This window comes from Periplaneta americana, chromosome 11 (genome assembly GCF_040183065.1).
Source record: "Periplaneta americana isolate PAMFEO1 chromosome 11, P.americana_PAMFEO1_priV1, whole genome shotgun sequence".
In the NCBI taxonomy this organism is placed as follows: Eukaryota; Metazoa; Arthropoda; class Insecta; order Blattodea; family Blattidae; genus Periplaneta; species Periplaneta americana.
Window position 1 is genome coordinate 92,458,743 of NC_091127.1, and position 22,751 is coordinate 92,481,493.

General features: G+C 37.0%; 1 long non-coding RNA gene across 1 annotated transcript in view; it reads left to right on the top strand.

Annotated features, from left to right (window-relative positions):
- The window catches only part of LOC138709190 (uncharacterized), a 45,413-nt gene extending 29,448 nt beyond the window's left edge, over nt 1-15,965 (top strand). Inside the window, exon 3 of the long non-coding RNA XR_011334864.1 lies at nt 13,855-15,965. This is a non-coding gene — a long non-coding RNA (uncharacterized lncRNA). The remainder of the gene's footprint in view (nt 1-13,854) is intronic.
- The last annotated feature ends 6,786 nt before the right edge of the window (nt 15,966-22,751 follow it).

A 22,751-nucleotide genomic window follows, 5' to 3' on the forward strand; every position in this document is an offset into this window, starting at 1 on the left:
CCATTGTGGAATCCTGGGAAACGAGAATGCAGATGCTTTAGCAAAGAAGGGCAGCACTGCTACTTTCAGACCTGTTACTAAATCTACGTATTACTCTGTGAAGAGATTTATTAAATCTACATACTTAGACTTCAACAAACAAAATTTGATAACTCAATCCCAAGGGAAAAAATGGAACTCTCTGCATCAAAATCCACAGTTATTTCCCGATTTACCACGAAAATCGTCTGTAGCTGCATTTAGATTGGCAATAGGCCATGATTGTTTGGCTAAACAGCTGCATAGAATTGGAATATATCAGTCCCCTAACTGCCCATTGTGCAACTCAAACCACGAAATGGATTCGGAACACCTCAAAATCTGTGCTTCATTGGCTGGTCATGATAATATCTTTGAAAAATATTGGAGTGCAAAAGGTCAAACGACTTTATTGTCAAACGCCTGGCATTAGAAAACAACAACAACAACTTTTGGTGCAACAGATTGTGTAACTCAACTTTAGTATTTGTCCTACTATGCTCTAACAGCTGAAAGCTTGCCAACCAGAGTGCTGCAGAACAGCGCTTACAACCGGTTTATATTTGACAGTTGCAGATCAACCGGTGAGGGTTGGACATTCATTCAGATATCCGGCCTTGAAGAGGTTGCGCCTGGCTAGACAGAACCAGAGATATAGGAGAGAATACCAAGCGCATTTTACCATACAGGAACTCTGGTGACATTTTGTAACTACACAAATGGATTAATTGAAGGAAATTTACTTCTTCCTAATTAAATCAATCAATTTTCTTAATGTATCTAGCTGTTTGCTGACAACATAAAGTCCACTATAGTCCATTGTAGTCTATTCAGTTCTTGTTTTTCACGAGAAATGAGGGGTATTTTGATCGGTGTTCATTATAGATGCCTGTTGCTAGTAGCCAGAGTTAGGGTGTAATCAATATATACTGCAGGACTGTGTCTTCTACAACTGGTACTGATGATTTTAATTTACTTCTTTTGTGAGTTGTGGATGGACAGTGTAGAAGAATGTGTTCCAGATCTTCATCATAATTATTACACCACAGACAAGTAGGATTATCAGAAATGTGAAATCGGTGTAGGTACAATTGAGTGACAATGTGACCTGTTCTGGCTCTTGTTAAAAATGTTTAAACATGTCTGGGCAAGGTTTTGTACATTTCCAGGTCATTTGGTTTCTTTTGTACAGATTGTAACATTTTTCCTTTGTCAGAAAAGAGCCAATTGTTGATCCAGAGGTTTGTAAAATGAGACTTTACTGAAGCAAAAGCACTTGAAGAGGTCTTGATGGCAAATATGTTGCCTGTTTTGCAATATTATCGACTTTCTCGTTTCCAGGCAGTGGCATGTGGTGATAAATCCTGGTGGTGCACAAATATTTATTATGATTATGATTATCATATTATTATTACTTACTTACAAATGGCTTTTAAGGAACCTGAAGGTTCATTGCCGCCCTCACATAAGCCCGCCAGTGGTCCCTATCCTGTGCAAGATTAATCCAGTCTCTATCATCATACCCCACCTCCCTCAAATCCATTTTAATATTATCCTCCCATCTACGTCTCGGCCTCCCTAAAGGTCTTTTTACCTCCGGTCTCCCAACTAACACTCTATATGCATTTCTGGATTCGCCCATACGTGCTACATGCCCTGCCCATCTCAAACGTCTGGATTTAATGTTCCTAATTATGTCAGGTGAAGAATACAATGCGTGCAGTTCTGTGTTGTGTAACTTTCTCCATTCTCCTGTAACTTCATCCCGCTTAGCCCCAAATATTTTCCTAAGCACCTCAAACACCCTTAACCTATGTTCCTCTCTCAGAGTGAGAGTCCAAGTTTCACAGCCATATAGAAGAACCGGTAATATAACTGTTTTATAAATTCTAACTTTCAGATTTTTGGAGAGTAGACTGGATGATAAGAGCTTCTCAACCGAATAATAACACGCATTTCCCATATTTATTCTGCGTTTAATTTCCTCCAGAGTGTCATTTATATTTGTTACTGTTGCTCCAAGATATTTGAATTTTTCCACCTCTTCGAAGGATAAATCTCCAATATTTATATTTCCATTTCGTACAATATTCCCGTCACGAGACATAATCATATACTTTGTCTTTTCGGGATTTACTTCCAAACCGATCGCTTTACTTGCTTCAAGTAAAATTTCCATGTTTTCCCTAACCGTTTGTGTATTTTCTCCTAACTTATTCACGTCATCTGCATAGACAAGAAGCTGATGTAGCCCGTTCAACTCCAAACCCTGCCTGTTATCCTGAACTTTCCTAATGGCATATTCTAAAGCGAAGTTAAAAAGTAAAGGTGATAGTGCATCTCCCTGCTTTAGCCCGCAGTGAATTGGAAAAGGATCAGATAGAAACTGACCTATACGGACTCTGCTGTATGTTTCACTGAGACACATTTTAATTAATCGAACTAGTTTCTTGGGAATACCAAATTCAATAAGAATATCATATAATACTTCCCTCTTAACCGAGTCATACGCCTTTTTGAAATCTATGAATAACTGATGTACTGTACCCTTATACTCCCATTTTTTCTCCATTATCTGTCGAATACAAAAAATCTGATCAATAGTCGATCTATTACGCCGAAAACCGCACTGATGATCCCCAATAATTTCATCTACATACGGAGTTAATCTTCTCAAAAGAATATTGGACAAAATTTTGTACGACGTCAACAAAAGTGATATTCCTCGAAAGTTACCACAGTTGGTTTTGTCCCCCTTTTTAAAAATAGGTACAATTATGGACTCCTTCCATTGTTCTGGTACAATTTCCTTTTCCCAAATAGCAAGTACAAGTTAATTTCGCTATATAATGCACTCCCACCCTCTTGTATTAATTCTGCTGGAATTTGATCGATACCTGGAGACTTGTACTTTTTCAGATTTTCTATCGCAATTTCGACTTCTGAAAGCGTGGGTTCGGGTATAAATGGCTCAGCAGTTTGTATTTCAATTTCGTCCCGATCATTTCTATTTGGCCTATGTACATTTAGTAGTTGTGCAAAATAGTTTTTCCATCTGTTTAGGATTGATGGAGAGTCTGCAAGCAGTTCACCATTCTCACCCTTGATCACGTTTACCCTTGGCTGATATCCGTTCTTAAATTCCTTTATACCCTTATATAAATCTCGAATGTTTTTATTCTTACTATTTGTTTCTACCTCATTCAGTTTTTCCTTCAAGTAACCTCTCTTTTTATTCCTAAGTGTACGACTTGCTTCCCGTCTTTCATTGAAATAATTATCTCTCTTCTCCTCAACTGGATCCTGTAAGAATTTCAATTTTGCCTGTTTCCTTCTTTCTACTACCATGCAACAATCTTCATCAAACCACGGTTTCTTTTTCTTAGTTTCATAATAACCTATGCTCTGCTCAGCTGCAATTTTGATACTATCTCTGATATTTTCCCACACGCTATTAACATCTAATTCTTTCTCAACTTCGTCAGAACTTTCTAAAGTGGCAAACCTATTCGAAATTTCGACCTGATAATTTTGCTTAGCTTCCTCATCCTTTAATTTCAAAATACTGAATTTAGTAATATTAACTTGTTGCTCTACTCGCTTGGCTACTGATAATCTTTCTCTTAATTCTCCAATCACCAAATAATGGTCAGAATTACAGTCTGCACCCCTGAAAGTTCGAATATCTACTATACTAGTATGTCTCCGTTTATCTATCAAGATGTGATCTATTTGGTTGTGTGTCAATCCATCTGGAGAAGTCCAAGCATATATATGTATATCCTTATGGGGGAATGTTGTACTTTTGACAATTAAATTTTTCGATGTGGCAAAGTTAACTAATCTAACTCCATTGTCACTACTAATTGCGTGTAGGCTCTCTTTTCCAATAGTTGGTCTAAAAATATCCTCCCGTCCTACTTTAGCATTGAAATCCCCCAATAAAATTTTCATGTGATATCTAGGGAACTGATCAAAAGTATGTTCCAATTCCTCATAGAAGCTATTCTTTATATGGTCGTCTTTCTCTTCTGTAGGGGTGTGAGCATTTATAACTATGATGTCGCACCATCTGCCCTTAAGTACTAAATATGATAACCTGTCACTGATAAATTCGACCTTTTTTACTGCTGATTTTATTCTTTTATGAACAAAGAATCCTGTACCTAATTGGTGATTATTGTTTCCTTCCCCATAATACAAGTAATCTCCTATTTGTGATATGCCATTCCCATCTAACCTAACCTCTTGTACTCCTACGAAGTCTATTCTATATCTAGCTAGTTCTTTTGCTACTAATGTTACCCCTCCTGTTCTATACAGACTAGTTACGTTCCAAGTGCCAAATCTCAAAACCTTATTCCTTTGCTGTGGTCGTGCCAGAGAATCAGTCCTATTCCGAGGCTTATTATAGGGATACGTAACAAGCTGTTTTTTACGGTGATGGGTTGTTAGCCCTTCGCCCAACCCCCAAGCTGGAGGACCACCCCTTATCGGCTGTCCACGACTGCTTATTCAATATATTCGCAGCTACCCTCCATATCTGGAGGCCGTCTCCTCTATCCGCAACCTGAGGACGCGCCATGCCGTGGTGATAGGGACCCACAATACATGGATCATATTATTATTACACTCTATTATTATTATTATTATTATTATTATTATTATTATTATTATAGGTACTAACTACGACATAACTATTAACATATGTTATATAGGTATAGATTTACATAATTTTGTTAATCAAGAAATTGCAGTTAATCAGTTTCCTATGTAGGTCCATTAATAGCAAAGTAAAATGTTAAATTTCTATTGCAGTACACCGTAATAATATTGTTTTCACTATATTGTGTTTTATAACAAAGTTCACACATTCACAAGCATTTGGTACGTCTGTTGTCTCATCAGCCTTAACTGCTAAAGGTCAGCAGCATTCTTTATTTCTTTGAAATCTCATCTTGGCATACATCCAAAATGGCTTGAAGGATTTCGTTCTGTATAGTTTTTGATGTGCTTTTAAACACTGTTGCTCTTTCCAAATGTTCCTTAAGAGTGCGTCTAATTCAGAACTAAAATCGAAGAGGCCAAGAAAAATACTAGCGTTTAAAGATGAGTTTCCGCCATCATGACCTCTTAAAGCCAACTCAAAAGCTCTACAAAACCACACACACATATTTGTTCTTAGTAACTTTATCATTGTGAAGGTCGACAGTCTAATTGAATCCAATTGTGTCTACATGTTTGTTTGACCCAACACTGTTAATTTAACATTATTGTTGAGGTGTGCAGCTGAAGAATGTTTTTCAATTCTTTCATTCATGTGCTTCAAATCAATCATACCTGCGAACGATAATCAAAATTATTTAGTTACTACGCAGTCCTAAATTCAAACAGAAAAATAAATAAAATTCATAAAGCGTACTTGTTTTTGTCAATGAATGTTCGCCATCGAACAATAGGCAAGAAAAACAAAATACAGAGTCTTTTATATTGCAGCCGCATATTGCACTTTTCGTAGTCCGAATGTTGAATTTTTTGTCACTTCTCTATTAATGTTCTTCGTCACTTATAATTTTAATTCCTGTGTACGTCTACCCATTTTCTTTATTTTTATCTTTTTGTGTAAAGGTCTTACAGAAAATTACATATTTAAAAGATTTTGCACACTATTCATTGCAATAGGTATTTATATTGGAACGAGCTAACAACTACTACAGACAGCTTGAGAACACATTTGAAAGTGCTCCTAATCCCTCCTACGCACACTGTACTGCTTCCCTACCATGCTCCAAAGCCTGCCAGTGAAACACTACTACTGCGCATACTCCAATGGAACAGTGTGCCGCAAGTGTCAAGTGGTAAACGTAAGTCCCAGGGGTCAACAAGACCAGTACAAGTGCAGTATTATTTTTACATAAGTATTATAATAAAGAATTATATCGCTCACATAATCTACTGCAGCTCATTGATATAACTTTAAAAACAAGTGTTATTTGAAGAGGTGGTGCACTGCTGTTGTGCTCCTTAACAGAAATTGCCACTGTTTCCAGGTATACCACAATGACTAGGTATCCACTGATATGTTATTTCCTTTTGGAGTTCTTTTAGCTTACTTAGTTGTTTCTGAATTGGAATAATTCTATGTGCATATAGGTTTGGTACATATTTAATCATATTAAATATAGCCCCCTTGGAGTCTGTAAGTATGCAAATAGATTTTTAAAAAATTTGAGTAAAACACTGAAGAGCAGCATCAATAGCTAGCAATTCAGTGTCAAGACTGGAGGAGGATGAACATGGTATGAAATAACTTTCTTGATATTTTGGAATATAATACCCTGCTCCGGATGTCCCATTATTAGAATTTAGAGATCCATCTGTATAAATCTGAAGGTGATCCTTATATGTGCTGCAGAGTAGTTCCATGGCATCTAACTTAAGAATGTATGGAGGATCATTTTTGGAATAATTTCCTGGAATTTGTATGCTATCTTCTGGAATCACCATTTCCATGGAGGAACTTCGTTCACAACTGTGATATAAGATTGGTATATCTTCTTTTTTTATTTTAAAGAAATTACACAGGATATCATCTGACAGTTTGAAGAACATCTGAGATCTGGATGAGGCTTCCAATTTTAAATGTATTTCTAGATCCATTTGTAATATATAGTGTCTGATTGGTTGAATATTACATTCAATTTCTAGGGCAACAGTTGATGTGGTTTCTGGTACTCCTAGGCATAATCTTAAGGCTGAGTTTTGAAGAACAGAAATTTTTTGTAGATGAATTGCTGATGCTCCTCTCCATATTTCACATCCATAGGTCAATTTTGATCGTATATAAGAATTATAAAACAGACGCATTGTCGTGATATCTGATCCCCATTTCCTGTTAGCTATGATCAAAAGATTTAATCGTGGTAGACACTGTGAAGCAACATTGGTTAAATGTGTTTTCCATAAAAGTTTTTCATCAAAAATTAATCCTAGGATCTTAGGAGTTGGATTGTACTGAATTTCTTGATTATTCAAATAAGTGTGTGGTTTATAGTTTTTTAAGCTATATCTTCTTGTGAAGACAGTATATTCAGTTTTGAGTGTGAGATAGATAAATAGATAATTAAAAAAAGGGCTAGCTTGAAATTCTTAGGAAATTATTAGGGGCTAAGAGAGATGAAGTTGCAGGAGAATGGAGAAAGTTACACAACGTAGATGCACGTATTGTATTCTTTACCTGACATAATTAGGAACATTAAATCCAGACGTATGAAATGAGCAGGGCATGTAGCACGTATGTCCGAATCCAGAAATGCATATAGAGTGTTAGTTGGGAGGCTGGAAAGAAAAAGACCTTTGAGAAGGCCGAGACATATATGGAAGGATAATACTAAAATGGATTTGAGGGAAGTGGGATATGATGATAGAGACTGGATTAATCTTGCACAGGACAGAACCGATGGCGGGCTTATGTGAGAGCAGCAATGAACCCACGGGTTCCTTAAAAGCCATAAGTAAGTTAGCTTGAAATAAGGTTATAATTGATTGGACACTTCGGTACATTTATCTTCATAACTACAGTGAAACCTGCCTTTGCGGTCACCTCATTTAAACGGTCACCTGGCCAAAAGGCCAATTTTTTCTGGAACCAAATGGATTTTCCATAAGATCAATACAAATTCTCTCTTTATTTAGCGGCCACCTCATGCTCCGGCCAGCGGCCGGGGTCTATTTGGATTGGAACCTGATTATAACAGTCACTGTCCAACAAAAAATCTTTTCACGAATACTGTCTGACCTACTTTTTCGATGGTTAGAGGACAGGAAGCAATATCACACTTAGGACAATACATAAGTGTACAACAGTACACCCTCCATATCTTGGGGTTATAGTTGGTTACTGTTTTATGACTCTTTTGTCACTTTCCACTCCGATCCTGCACAGCTATAAATTCTTACTCGTTGTTAAAGGATTGAAACATGGACTTTTTCTATGGAAAATGTCACAGTATGTTTTAGGTCAGTAGCTAACCATTCAAATTGTTTTAATTTTTTCTCTTCTTTCTACCTTTCTCTATTGGGACCAGGTTTTACTAATTTTTTTTCTTTTCATTTAGTTGATTCAGAGGAACTGTGAAGTTAGTTTGAGAGAGAAATCATGTCTAACAATAAATCTAGAGTGGTGTTAAGTTTAGAGGTGAGACGAAAAATTATTTAAGAAAGTGAGAAGGGAACATCTGCGAGAAAAATTGCAGAAATATTCAAATGTGAAAGGACGCAACTAAACAGTATAATTAAGAATAAAGATAAAATATTAAAAGAATGTGAGAAAAATATGCGTTGTGGTCAAAAAAGAAAGAATCTGTGTTTAGTAATGTGAATGATTTCGTTTAAGAATGGTTCAAGTGTCCGAGAGCGAAGAAATTGCCAGTAAGTGGGCCTATGATTCAAGAGAAAGCTCTTGAAATTGCCAAAGAACTCAATGTAAGCAATTTTAGAGTTAGAGTGCTTTAGAAAACGGCATAACATTGCATTTCGTTCTGTGTCTGGTGAAGGAGGTGACATTGCAACCAATGTTATTGAGGAATGGAAAAAATAGACTGCCTTCAATTCTTGCAGAATATGAACTCAGAGACATTTACAATGTTGACGAAACAGGTTTTTTTCAGAGCCCTCCCTAACAAAATTTTAAGTTTTAAGAAAAAAGAGTGTAAAAGGGGGAAGTTGGCAAACGACAGAATAACCCTGCTATTTTGTTGTAATGCTGTAGGAGAAAAAGAACCACTCTTAATGATAGGGAAATCATTGAAACCGAAATGTTTGAAAAATGTTGACATGGGCTTATTGGGGGTGAAGTGGACTGCAAACAATAAAGCTTGGATGACATCATCTTTGTTTGAGAATTAGCTATGCGATTTCAATTCTAAGATTAAACGACAAAATCGCAATGTGATCCGTGAAATTGGTGTTTCTTCCCCCAAATACAACATCACACCTTGGTCAAGGTATTATCCAATCATCTAAACTGAGGTACCGCAAGCGAGTTTTGAAAAGGCTAGTTGCAAGAATGGAAAAGGCTGACGATTGTTGTACACGCACAGTACTAAAAAGTCAATGCAATTCAGTATTTTCATGCTGATTCATAAAAAACCGCAACCTTAATCAAGCGGCCACCTGATAAAACGGCCATTTTACAAGGTAACTTCAGATGACCGCTTTAGACAGGTTTCACTGTAATATATGAGGCGTCTAGAATCAAAACCCACCAAGTCCATCGAAGGAAAAAAAATGAGATAAAGTTATTTTTCTGTGTATCTTCACATGGCCAATCCGATGCTGGCATTATTTTTCTGCAATATCTGCTGGATTCCTGTGAAAATGCTGGACAAAAGCTAGGGTTAGTTTCAATATCCGCTAAATCCAGCTGAATTTCGGCCATTGTTAATTTCAAAAACCTCGAAGTCCCTTTCTGCCAATCAGGTTGTGGGACTGCTTTACCCAGCATTCTTCAGCTGTGCGATGTTTATTTATTATTTGTGTGGTTAAGCTCTTAATAAACCTTATTAATTAAATTACATATGTTAGGTCAGATGCAACAGTGTTCATGAGTAGAATAGTTATATACAATAAAAGTAATTTGATACAGTTATATGAACACTTTTTAATGATAGAATAAAATTAATAAAATCGGTTAAAAACCATACATGTTTCGGAGCAATGCTCCTCCATCTTCAGTGGTAGTACCACGACGCTGGTGTGGATGTACGACCGCATAACGTAACTTAAGGAAGACTCCTTAAGCTACGTTACGCGGTCGTACATCCACACCACACCAACGTCGTATACTACCACTGAAGATGGAGGAGCATTCCTCCGAAACATGTATGGTTTTTAACCGATTTTATTAATTTTATTCAGTCATTAAAAAGTGTTCATATAACTGTATCAAATTACTTTTATTGTATATAACTAAACCTTATTAAGTTTAATTTCTACTCTAATAATATTCAGTGAAATGGTGGATAGAGTGAGTAGTGAGTTACAAAAATGTTCACAAAGAAAAGCTCATGTAAAAACACTAAATAGGGAGAAATGGAAAAAAGAAATGAAAAGGAAAGAAAGGTATGCGTGGTTGAAATTATATTTTCATTACATAGAAAACATAATATGATGAATATAAATATTATGTACAGTATTACATTATTATAACATACTGTACTCCTATTCTTACCAATTAATAATTAATTACATAATTTTGTCGGTGCTCCTCTTGTGGCCCTCCTGCTATACCAGCTTGTAATCATGCTGTTGGCAGTAAATGGAAATCCAACAGTTTAAGTTTGTTGGACATAAAGAAGTTCCATTCCATTTTCTACTCTTCATCAGATAAACAGCAGTAAGACAATTTTATTACTGCACAAAGTAAAAATACAACAATGATTGGAATGTGCTCTAAATGGCTACTCACTGAAGCACCTCTAACTATTAAAAAAGTTTAAATTGCATTTCTTGTGGTTGGGCATTCATTTCTCTCTCCCGATCGCATGTTTGGAGTAATCAAAAAAGAAATAAGGAAGTGATTGTAGATCCTCAAGAAAATAAAGATATTATTGGCAAACATGGAACAGTCTTCAATCTTGGAAGTGAAGATGTAGGCCTACTTCTTCAAGACTGAAAGAAAGAGGCAGATATAATTTTAAGATCTCCTGCCATTTTAAGTTCAGTCCCTGTTGAGCCGTGCCTACTACCACAGCCGTTTACCTAGTACGTCACTTCATCCGTCAGAGCGCTCTCAGACGTCACAGAATAGATAGCACTATTAATCCCTTCATTTGTTCTTTCCAAATAATCCTATTGGCCGGGTCATTACGTCTCACGAGGATAGAGGGGGAGAGAGTTTACCTGTTTTAACGGAGATACACGGAACGTTACTTGGGTTCCGGTACGCGGCAGATGCACTTAACAAGATTTAGGCTCTCATATGCGGGAGATATTCGGAAACACTTGGTTCAGATTCAAGCTCTTGTACGCGACAGAAACATTTAACAAGACTTAGCATTTTAGTACGTGGCAGATATAGGCAACGTGACTCGGGCTTTGTATGTGCTGGAGATAGATCAGTGGAGTAGTTAAATTGCGTCGTGTGTGTTTGGAATTTTAGTGCATCGTAGTTTGAAATATCGCTTGCTAGTGATACGTCTTGGGGGGCAAGTTTTAGTATTTGCATCGAGTAACATATTTGTGAGATATATGTGTTTGAGGTAAATTGTATTGGGAATTATGTAAGGAGATATGATTTGAAATGTGAGTTCATGTTCCGAGGCGGTTAGAGTGATAAGGCAGCGATTACGGTCTCACATATGGTTTTAGTGTTTTCCCTGCTCCATTTTGATTGTTGCTTTCCTTCGCCACTATTTTCTTATCATGTGCGTCGAGTTTAGTTGCTATTTAAATGATCCTTGAAATTGGAATTATTGTCCGTTACTTATTACGTGCATCTGTCTCCATCCCTCTGTCTCTCCGTTGGGAATTCATTTTGTAAAGTGCAGAGATTTGTGTTAGTGCTATTTGCACAGTTTATGTGAGCAATATGTGCAATGGGTAATGTATAGTGATCTGTCATGTAATGCCTTATGCTGGGTAGAGTTTGTCTCTTATTGAGTGTACATGTATTTTTAGTTTGGTTAGTCAGACTGAGTGGTATCTATGGTCGAATGGATCATGTATTAAGTTAATGTGCTGGCTGGGTGTTGTGTTCAGATTCATACTCAGATAGTTTATATATATATATATAGAGAGAGAGTGGTTCATGAACATATGGTTAATAGGTTAGTCACTGATGGTCGAGAGACGGCCATATTAGATGGTTTAATCACTTATAAGTGTGTTGGCCTCAGCCTTGTGATACTTACATGATTTACATATCCTGGGGATATCATTTCAGATTAGTTTGTCCTATTTTCTCTCATCTATTTCATGTTTATTGTTATTTCATTTTTCATTTATGTACATTGTTACTTATTATTGTTAATTATATGTTTTACAATTCACACTATTCATTCTAAAAGTCTTCCACTATGCACACCCAATCCTTTCAATGTGCCGTCCACCTGGCGAAAGCAGCCAATATAAGAAAGATAAAGAGGAGGAGTGGATGATCGTACCACAGCCCTCACAAATGGTAGCAGAGCGTGGTTATAAATGGTTTAGCATGGTTATAAATGTTATAAATGGGTTATTGTAATTAATGGTTATATATGATTTTGTGTTGGTGTTTAGGATTTGACATTGTGGCATTTGTAAATTTCTTCTGGCTGTTTTCGATCAACTGTTTGCATCTTTTGCAACACACTTTTGAGGTGTATTGGATCGATTGTTGATAATAGTGTGGATTTGTTGAAATTTGATAATTTCTTTTTGACTTGAGATTTATTTGACATTTCTTTGTTCAAGTATGAAGGATTATTTTGTTCAAATTGGTTGGTGTTGGGACCTCTCGAAGGCCACCTTGATTTTGGAGCTGGAGCGTGCTGGCATATCTACGGATGGTAGGAAGCGCGAGTTGCAGTTCCGATTTGCCCAACACGGTGTTCCTGAGAGCATAATTACTGATAACGCCACAGTGTTTACATCGAAAATATTTAACGACATGTGTTTTCAGTGGGGGATTAGACATGTAACTACTTCCCCTTATTATACCCAGCCGAATTTGGTGGAGAGATTTAATCGGAATTTGAAGTCTGCCCTAATTGTTTTTCATCATGACCACCAGTTGGCCAGGGATGAACATCTTCATGCCCTTCAGATGGGTTTCAACTCGGCGTATCATGAAGCCACAAAGTCCACCCCCGCTGAACTGTTTTTAGGCAGGAGTCTAAATCATCCTCTGCAACTACAATGGAAACTGAAGTTGGAGGAACCCAAGTCGCAAACTGAGTTGGAGGCCCAATGGCGGGATGCTATTCGCAACTTGCGTGACGCAAGCAGAAAGACTGCTGTCCGTTATAATGCCGTTCATCAACCGCATAAATTTCTGATGGGAGATAGAGTTAGGGTAAGATTATTCCCGCAAAGCTCCGCTCCGAATCAAGTATCGGCGAAGTTGATGTTTAGATGGTCCCAACCCTTTACCATTTCCAGATTTCTTTCCCCTGTCACAGTCGAATTAAGTTGCCCAGATACAGGCTGTCCTATTCGTAAAGCCCATGTCTCGCACTTAAAATTAGTGGAGAGAGAGGAGAGAGTAGCTTACCCTGTTAACGTGGTACCGAGTTCCTGAGTCTGGGGGGGGGGGGGGGCACTGCTGTGTGTCCTCGTTATTTGTTTATTTTAATGTGTTGGTTATTTTTTATTTATTTGTGATCACTGTATACTGTTATTATGCTCTGTACTATATGTATGCTATATCTTTGCAGATTTTGTAATCCGGCACAGTTTTTCCTATATTCCTTTTTAACTTCCGTAAATTTTCCTAATCTACCATACCTTAATATAGTGCTATCTATCAGAGCGAAACCATCGTGGGATCAGCATGCACCGAGGACTTGACGAGCGGGCACTCGTCCGACATTGGCCGGACCGCCGAACGAATTCTGGGGCCGCCTGGGTTCTATTCTGCGATACTCGAGCCTTTTCACCTCTCGACTCGCGAATCTTCCAGGATGCTTTCCCGGAACTCGCATACTGGCATCGACACGAAGATTTTGGAATTTTTACCTATCTGTTAGGCTTCATGTTGTTCGCAGTAAACAGTAACCGCTGGTTTATGGGGACCAGTTGGCATCTGTTTTATCCTCCAAGTGTCTTTGGAGTTACTACTTATTCTTCTTCTACTAGTTGCAGTTCTACGAGCGACGACTGGTTTGTGGGAACCAGTTTGGACTTAGGATCCAGTATCATCGGTTGCAGCAACTAACGGGATGCCGCTCCGGACATCCATTCTAGAGCAGAGGGCATCGGTTTCTGGAGTGACAGAGTTCCTCCAGTTGAGGCTGCCGGAGTTCAGTCAGGAAGTACCGGGGAGTGACCCGGGGCCATTTAAGTTGCTGAGAATCGTCGGGGTGGGCCGAGGTGCCCGAATTGGGGATGTAGATTTCCCAATACCTGGAGCCGTATTGATGCCGCGCAAGGATACCGTGGCATTTGGAATTCCAGCTAATTGATACTATACCCAACGTCCATGGATAATTTCAACCGTTGCTGGTTCACCGGTTGAAATTCAGCGCAGTGGGGGAGAGTGCGACGTGCCTACTACCACGGCCGTTTACCTAGTACGTCACTTCATCCGTCAGAGCGCTCTCAGACGTCACAGAATAGATAGCGCTATTAATCCCTTCATTTGTTCTTTCCAAATAATCCTATTGGCCGGGTCATTACGTCTCACGAGGATAGAGGGGGAGAGAGTTTACCTGTTTTAACGGAGATACACGGAATGTCACTCCGGTTCCGGTACGCAGCAGATACACTTAACAAGATTTAGGCTCTCATACGCGGGAGATATTCGGAAACAATTGGCTCAGATTCAAGCTCTTGTACGCGACAGAAACATTTAACAAGACTTAGGATTTTGGTATGCGGCAGATATAGGCAACGTGACTCGGGCTTTGTATGTGCTGGAGATAGATCAGTGGAGTAGTTAAATTGCGTCGTGTGTGTTTGGGATTTTAGTGGATCGTAGTTTGAAACATCGCTTGCTAGTGATACGTCTTGGGGGCAAGTTTTAGTATTTGCATTGAGTAACATATTTGTGAGATATATGTGTTTGAGGTAAATTGTATTGGGAATTATGTAAGGAGATATGATTTGAAATGTGAGTTCATGTTCTGAGACGGTTAGAGTGATAAGGCAGCGATTACGGTCTCACATATGGTTTTAGTGTTTTCCCTGCTCCATTTTGATTGTTGCTTTCCTTCGCCACTATTTTCTTATCATGTGCGTCGAGTTTAGTTGCTATTTAAATGATCCTTGAAATTGGAATTATCGTCCGTTACTTATTACGTGCATCTGTCTCCATCCCTCTGTCTCTCCGTTGGGAATTCATTTTGTAAAGTGCAGAGATTTGTGTTAGTGCTATTTGCACAGTTTATGTGAGCAATATGTGCAATGGGTAATGTATAGTGATCTGTCATGTAATGCCTTATGCTGGGTAGAGATTGTCTCTTATTGAGTGTACATGTATTTTTAGTTTGGTTAGTCAGACTGAGTGGTATCTATGGTCGAATGGATCATGTATTAAGTTAATGTGCTGGCTGGGTGTTGTGTTCAGATTCATACTCAGTTTATATATATATATATTTAGAGAGTGGTTCATGAACATATGGTTAATAGGTTAGTCACTGATGGTCGAGAGACGGCCATATTAGATGGTTTAATCACTTATAAGTGTGTTGGCCTCAGCCTTGTGATACTTACATGATTTACATATCCTGGGAATATCATTTCAGATTAGTTTGTCCTATTTTCTCTCATCTATTTCATGTTTATTGTTATTTCATTTTTCATTTATGTACATTGTTACTTATTATTGTTAATTATATTTGTTTTACAAATTCACACTATTCATTCTAAAAGTCTTCCACTACGCACACCCAATCCTTTCAATGTGCCATCCACCTGGCGAAAGCAGCCAATATAAGAAAGATAAAGAGGAGGAGTGGATGATCGTACCACCGCCGTCACACTGTAAAAGATTTATTTTAAGACGCTCTGTACTGAAAGAACAGATAACAGTGCAAGATGAGTTTAACTATAGAACTGACACCGTTGTTGCAAGATAGTAACAAGAAAAAGCAATAGAATTTCAAAACGATTGATCCTGATATTCTAAGCCTTGTAGTGCCTTTGAACTCACTTAAGGTAAAAACGTGACCAAACTTTTGGAGAAGCACTTTGGGCCTGATTGGCAAAAGCATTGAAATTTTATGTGAAGATTATAAATTCAAGAAGTACCATTGAACGTGAAGAACAAGAAGAAGAAGACGAAGAAGAAACTGTTACTCTGGAGGAAGAGGAATGTGACAATATTGTGTAAAATCTGTATGAACTTAAAAAGTGTAACATGTATTCAAATTTATACTGCTGTTATGTTTAAAGCATGTGCATAATCATAATTCATGTCAGGGTTTTCATTGCCTACATAATTTGTAAGGTTTAAGTTAAAATGATTTCCTTTTTGACTCATTTGTATGCTTAGAACTAATTCTCTTACTTTCAAAAGCCTCCAAATACACTTTTCAGTTTCAAAATCAATTAGGTGCTAATTTAACCTCATGAATTTGTTACTTTCAATGAAGGGGCAATCCTGTAATTTGTTTGAATGTATCTAATGATAATAAAATACTTGATAAAAGCATTGTTTATATCCCAAGAATGTTTATTCATATGGAAACCGTTTTTTCCATTTTCCCACAAATTTTGTTTTATGGACTTGGAGGGTTTTGATTCTAGATGCCTCATTATAAATCAACTAATGAATACCGGTAACAACAAAGGAAATAAGCATAATGCATAGATGAAATCTGATGTGTAAACAAATACAAGATTAAAATAAATTACAATTACTTACAAAAGAGAAGAGCAAATATGTACACACTTACTACTGTAACGTTCATACTTTAAACTCAAAATACATAGGCTACCTCTGAAAGCCTATGTCTTTTAATTATTCTAAGTGGATGTATTATTATTTCTCTAATAAATCGTTTTTATGGAGATAACAAGTTATTAACAAAAATAAATGCACTCTCAATTCTAATGATTGTAGTTTCATTATGCGTGCTTCAATCAATGAGAAGAAAGGAGGAAATATCATCTGAAAGGTACACAATGATAATCGCGTTCTTTCAATTCTTGGAACTCCTGGATGGCTCAATATTATCTGTCGTTCATGATCCAGAGCCATCCACCCAAGTGAGACTCAGACATTCGTTAAACCGAACATTGGACTACTCCGCTAGATGGACGAGCTTTGCATACTGTCTATAGCGCCAGGTGTTCAGTAGCAATCTGTCTGTTCTATCTTTCGTAACCGGTTATGCAGGACTCAAGTGCCAACATACTTCATGCGCTACATGCATATGTAACGCACTTGAATAATTGCAATAGAATCATTTTATGGAAGTTATTTTGATAGCGAGAACTCTGCATAAAGATACAGATGTAGAAAAACAAAATGATGTGGTCTTTGAGAATTTCGAGTGTATGCTAACATACTTAACCAACCTGGAGCAAGAAAACAACGAAGAATATGATCTCGAAATTAATTGTTAAATTAGTGTAACTAATTTTGACTAATCCTATTTCAATATGCACATCGGAGCTGTCATTTTCAACTCTTAGAAGACTCAAAACATACACAAGGTCCACAGTGAAACAGAATCGATTAAATCATGTTGATTTGCTCATATTTGTATTCTGATCTGACTCAGAAATTACACATTGAACTGATCTTCAACGAATTTACCAAGTTGACAGTCAGGAGGAACACTCCAGATGCTTTCAATCTAGGTAAGAAGTTTACAGCTATATTACTATTAATAGTAGGCATAATAATAATAATAATAATAGTAATAATAATAGTAGTAGTAATAATAATAATAATAATTGGCATAATGAAAACAGTAGTAATAGCGTGATCATTCTTTGGTTTCATTTTAAATGACAATGACATTGTGCTCTTTGTTGAATATTTCGAAATAACTACTTGTTACAATGTTATGTAATTGGGCAATTCCCATTTTAGACATTTTATAGTAGTAGTGTAGTATTCATTTTAGTTCGTTATTTAACGACAATCTATAAACTATATTAGCATTACATCTAATCTGCCATGCTGTGAATACAGAATGATGTAATTAGGGTTGCAAACTTTTTTTGACGAGAATACAGGAGACTAAGAAATCGACAAAATTTCATGTATAAAAATAGATCAATTATTGGGTTCAGTTACCAAACAAAAAAAAAAAATTCATACTACACTTCGGCAGCTAGGCATAAATTAAGAGTATTTTGAGACAGATTTTGTCTTGCATAATAGTTGAAGTCCACTGCAGTTTTCAACTCTGATTTGATTAAATGTTTGCTCATGTTTCTAAATTCTGTCCAATTATTGTTCATGAGATGAAACACCCTCTTTGCACAAGCATTATTACTTGGTATGCTTAGAACAAAACTAGTCAGTTTTTTTGTTGCATTAACACGGCTTGATTTTAGATGGATGAGCACTAAAACCCATTTCTGGCACACATTACTTTCTATAGTGCGTATACTAACTGGCTCCACACAAGAAGTGGCAAGCAGAATGCGGGGACTCGAGCAGTTGTATTGGTATCATGCAGGTAGAGTCAATGACCTTAGCCACACTGAATGGTGGAGAGTGGGAGAGAGCGAGAGAGATGTAATATACCCACAGTCTAGTATATACAGTCATCATCATCATCATCATCATTGGCGCTACAGCCCTTGGTGGGCCTGGGCCTCCCTTAGTAATTGTCGCCATCCGTCTCTATCTTGTGTAGCAGCCTTCCAATTCTTGCACCCCAACTTTCTGGCATCTTCTTCCACTCCATCAATCCACCGCAAGTGCGGTCGAGTCTTCTCTGACCTCCCGGATTTGTTATTACAATTTTTTTGCAAGGTTCACTTGGGTCCATGCGTATTACATGTCCTGCCCACCTCAATCTGCTAGTTTTAACTGTATTGATTATATTTGGCTCTCCTAGAAGTCTATATAATTCATAGTTGCATCTCCTCCTCCAGAGTCCTTCCTCAAATGTTGGGCCATAGATCCTTCGCAGAATCTTTCTTTCGAAAATCTCCAATCTTTTTTCATCGTTTTTGGAGATTGACCATGTTTCTGCCGCATATGTCAAAACTGGTCTCACTAATGTTTTGTAAAGAATAACTTTTACTTTCCTGGATAGAGCATGCGAACTAAAGTGATATTTCAAGTCGGAATATGCTCTGTTTGCTTTCATTAATCGATTAGAGATTTCTTTGGACATGTTATTATCGCTAGTGACCACTGATCCTAAATATGTAAAGTTGTCAACTTTCTCAAAATTATAATATGATATCTGCAGGCTGTCTATTTTGTCTCCTATCTTTCCATTATCTGCCAACATATATTTTGTTTTCCTTTCGTTGATGATGAGGCCTATTTCTTTTCCAGCCTGTTCCAAGGAAAGGAACACTTCCTTTACATATTTCATGGATCTGCCAATAATGACAATGTCATCCGCAAATGCCAATATTTGTGTGGATTTATAAAAAAATGTTGCTCCGTGTTTGCACTTCAGACTTCCTGATGACACTTTCCAATGCAATATTGAATAGGAGGCATGCTAATGCTTCTCCTTGACGAACTCCGTTGTGTATTTGGAATGGTTTCGATGTTAGGTTCTGTAAGTATATAGTCACGAAGCTCAATATGTAGTAAATATGCATCCATAGATAGTAGTTTCTAACCACTAGGATCGCTAATATCGCCTCATTACAGGCAATGTGAAATAGTACCGGCACAGTCTATTGTTCCTAGCACCCTCACAACACAAGCTTCGTGACTGTATATACTAGACTGTGATATTCCTACATGTTCAAACCAGGCATTACACAGTACCAACTTTACATCGCTGCTGGGTCAAATACTACCGCTTGCTTCACTGTGGAACCAGTTAGTATACATACTGCATTTTAATGCATTTCTTGAACAACAAAATTCTTCATAGCCTATAAAATCAATCATTATTCACGGCAAAATCAAATGTTTACAATAAAAATTTTTACATTATGCAAAAATAAGGGAGAAAAATGCTCAAAGAGAAGAATAATACGGAAACCAGGAGACTATTAAAAATTAGGGACAAATATGGGAATATGGGAGGGTTGGCAACTCTAAATGTAATAAATAAATAAATATTATTAGCGTTGATGGATTTGGTGTTAGCGAGATGGTATCTGGTGCGATGAAGCCGAAGATTTGTCATAGATTACCTGACACTCGTCTTACAGTTGAGAAAAACCTAGGGAAAACCCAAACAGGTAATCCTCCCAAATGGGAATCGAACCCACGCCCCAAAACAAAATGCCAGGTCCCAGACAAGCACACTACCGATTGAGCTATGCTGGTGGCTAGTAGTGGTAGGAGTAAGAGTCAAGGTAAAGGTAGTGATTGTAAAAGTGGTGGTCGTAGTGTTGGTGGTAGTAGTAGTGCTCATCGACTACAAGAATGACTTGCGCAATGGTGTTTTAGAAAACCATGCCTAAACATTTTCGAAAGTCGGTGCCTATGTTATTATTCACATTCAGTGTTGGGCACATAAAGTACTTCTTGTTGGAATGTGTTGAAGAACTGTCCGTCTTCACTGAATCAATTCATGGTGACAGCGAAACCAGCCTTTGTACATGCAAGAGACATGCTTTTTAACAGTTTCTCCAGGTGAAAGAGTCAAAGATTTGATTATTCCCAATGCCTGTTCCAACAGATGAAATTCATAATTGGAAGCCGTGGATTGGTTAGCTGAAAATTGTGACATCATGTTCGAGTTCCTTAGGTCTCAGGCAGCTGATTCCTTCAGTGCTGCTGCTTCATTTCTCCACAACAGTAGTGAAGATGAGCTGAAAAATTTTCATGTTCAGGGTCTCTTTGTGAAATCTCTCTCATTGCTCCTAAACCCACTGTTAGTAAGCTTAGGGTGCTATTCATAGACATTTCGCAGCACGCGCTACGAGCGTACTAAGCTAGCCCCGGCTAGCCACTGGTTACTAGTACAGAATTCAAATCATATCCTATTGCTAACACTGGTTTATGAATACGAAAAATGCTGATCATCCACCGCAAGCCCGCGCTAAAAATGTCTATGAATACGGCCCTTAGAGACTAGCTCCAGACAAGTTGCTGAAGAAATCTACCCGAAACTGAAGAACCTGAATTGAGGAGAGTTTTTCAAAAGATGCTAAATGCCAAAATTTTAAAAACTGAGTTGTTGACGGTTACATATCAACATTCATGTTATTACACATATCCCTGTGAAATCAGTTTTAGGAAAAATTGATTATTGCTGCAGTTATAAGACAATAAAAAACTGTGATCTTTTACAAAACTTGATATTTGCTCTTGATCATTTTTAAAGCAGAAGTAGATAAATGCAAACTACATTATAAGCAGAATAGAATATGCAATATTTATTTATTTATCTATTTATGTCCATAACAGGGCAAAGCCCCAATTACAATAGACAGTACAGATAAAAAAAAAATATTGCATACAACACGAAAAAAAGAGGTAAAACAGATACAAGTGTAATTACAAATTAAAAATGGAAAGAGAAAGGAAAAAACAAATAGATACCATCTAAATAAAAAAGGCAGATACAGATATAAATGAAAAACACCAAATAAAAACAAATCAAAAAGAGCCAAGTACAGACATCACAGCCAAAAATGCAAATGTAGGCTTAGCTATAATTGGCAAATTGCAGAGCAAATACAACACCATGTTAATAAATTCAATATACAGCACTACACAGCAGGCCCAATAGGCTCAATTAATTTATTAAAAAAACTCACCAACACAGAACATGTGTTTCAAGTAATGTACGATAACGAAAAATCTAAATCCTGTTTATTTGATAGATGATGTAAGTTCGAAGCATTAATAAAAGTGGAGATATTTTATGAGATACCGGTAGTGTTTTTGTTGTCTGTAAATAAAAGAGACATCGTTTTGTCAAATTTGATTTACCAATATTGTAACTAATTAGCTGTAGAAGATCAGGGTTGTCTATTAAGCCATTTATGGTTTTGAACAAATACATTTGTTGTGCTCTTATCCTGAGACAACTGAGAGATGGTACATTAAATTCAACCAGCATGGATTCATAAGATTGGAATATGTTGTAACATGAATGTTTTTTCATATATAGCAGTTTTAGGATTTTATTCTGTACTCTCTCTAGAATGACCGAGTGTGAGTGATAGTGAGGGTTCCAAGCTATAGATGCATACTCTAATTTACTTCGTATTAAACAATTATATATTTTTAAGACAGTTTCAACATTCCTGAAATCTTTTGAGTTCCTGTAGATGAAACCTACCAGTTTGAAGGCTCTATTCGCAATTCCTTTTATATGTGTTAGAAAGGATAGGTCATGAGAGATTACCACTCCTAAATCATTTACTGAAGTGACCCTTTCTAACTTTGTGTTATTTATGCTATACGTGTAATCCAGAGAGTTAGTATTACGAGTGAAGGTAATGTGTGAGCATTTTTTAATATTAAAGTTGAGTTTGTTTACAACTTCAATATTAAAAAATGCTCACATTACCTACATAGCATTTCACATTTAGATCAATAATGTAAAATATATATTAGCAGAAGACTAAATTACTAGCTACTTATAGCGCAGCAAGCTAGCAAAGATCCTCGTGGGCAGAGACTACAATGGAACATAAGTGACGCGAATTGTACTACGAGAATGAAACAGAGTTTTAAATTGTAATAATGCAACTAATTGTAACAATACATATAAAAATGTTTAAAAAAATATGTAGTAATGAAAATAGTACTAATATTTTAAAGATAAATTGACTTGTATTATTACTTTTCATGCCTTCTAAAATTACAGCCCAACGAGTGATGACTTAAAGAACAAACAACAAAGTAGGCCTACTGCTGTCAGTTGTGGACACCTACAATGGAGTTCATGTTGATGAGAGATTAATATCAAACCGTATCC